Source organism: Echinops telfairi, unplaced genomic scaffold (assembly GCF_000313985.2).
Source record: "Echinops telfairi isolate 266 unplaced genomic scaffold, ASM31398v2 ScPeMD7_2573;HRSCAF=3158, whole genome shotgun sequence".
Classification (NCBI taxonomy): domain Eukaryota; kingdom Metazoa; phylum Chordata; class Mammalia; order Afrosoricida; family Tenrecidae; genus Echinops; species Echinops telfairi.
Window position 1 is genome coordinate 2637992 of NW_022106471.1, and position 1443 is coordinate 2639434.

The following is a 1443-nucleotide window of genomic DNA, read 5'->3' on the forward strand; positions in this document are numbered from 1 at the left end:
CTTTTGTTTCCCCAAATTGCCAAACACTTGTCCAAGAACCATTTAAAAAAACAATTCACTTGTTCTCCACTCATGGGAAATGCCACCAAATTCTTACACATACGCGGGTCCATTTCTAGGTTTTCTAGTCTATCCATGCATCATCCTTTGGTGTTCACTATCCAGTGCTAATTTCCTTGCACTGGGACTCCGGGAGTCATGCCAACAGTTAATGCGCTCCACTGTTGAGGGAAAGGTTGGAGGTCAAAGTTCATGGGGCAGCGTATAGGAACAAAGGCCTGGCAATCCACTTCTGAAATGGCCAGCCGTTGAAAACCCTACGGGGCACAGCTCTGCTCTGACACACAGAGGGTCACCATGTGACAGAATCAACTTGATAGCCGCTGGTACTTGGGGCATGAGCATTTCTTCATTATCCATTTCCCCAAAAGGCCTTAGCTCTTTTTAAAAATTCTGTTCATGCTCTCAGAGGTACACCAGAACTAAGTCTGTTAAAAATCCCCCATCCCTCATAGTTCCTCCGCCCCCAAGACTCAGACTTCAGCATTTGATTAAATTTAGAAATTCACTTGGCAAGAACATGATTTCCCCAGTACCAAGGAGCACTCCAGCATGTGCTGCTTCGGCCGGGTTTCTGCAGCCACCCTGCCTCTCCTTCTGAAATGGCCTTGTCAGAAGCATGATCGATCAGGGGCCGGAGGATCTGCGAGCTGGTGCTCACAGACTAGCAATAACAAAACGCATTCCATCTCTCGGCTTTGGACTCCGTCTCCAGTATCCGCCTTCTCATAAATCTGCACAGAAGAGATCTCGCTTTGCACCACAATCATCAGCAGTTCAAAACGGCCTGAACGGAAAAATCAAACTCCAGGGGCAACTGCTAAGCACATTTGGTGTCGAGTTGGCCAGCTTCTTTCGCAGCGTTCTTTCTTCCAACTCCCAAATACTTTCCAGTCTGTGAAATCCATCTCCCCTCCGGTGGTGGCCCCAAGAGCAGCTCCCAGCACTGGGACCGCCGCTCCTCTGTGGAGAGCTTTATCTTGCTGAAGCTGAGTCTTGAGAGCTAGCAGGATGCTTCCTTTGGCAAATCCATGGAGACCGGGGAGAGTGTTGAATTGACTGTAGTGCAGCAAAGTCTTAAACTTTACTCATGTCCTGAGGAAATCAGGGGCGGGCACCTCCAGGGCAGCCTAGCAGTCTAAAGGCCAAGAGGTTCTCCACGGAGCCCCAGTGGCCTAGTGGTTACTAGTTGGACTGTGTAGCCTTTCAAACACACTGGCTAGAGCTCCCTGGGAGAAAGATGAGCCTGTCTGTCCCTGCAAAGAATTACAGCCTCAGAAACCCACTGAGGCCCTCCTGCTCTGTCCTATAGACTCATCCACCATGAATAGGAATGAGGTGGCGGCAGTGAATAGTTGGAGAGGTACCCCAGGGAGGGGGGGG

At 50.0% G+C, this 1443-nt stretch overlaps 1 protein-coding gene across 1 annotated transcript in view; it reads right to left on the reverse strand.

Moving 5' to 3' along the window:
* The window catches only part of ANTXR1 (ANTXR cell adhesion molecule 1), a 258401-nt gene that overhangs the window by 255893 nt on the left and 1065 nt on the right, over positions 1–1443 (reverse strand). The gene's annotated exons all lie outside the window — the stretch shown is intronic.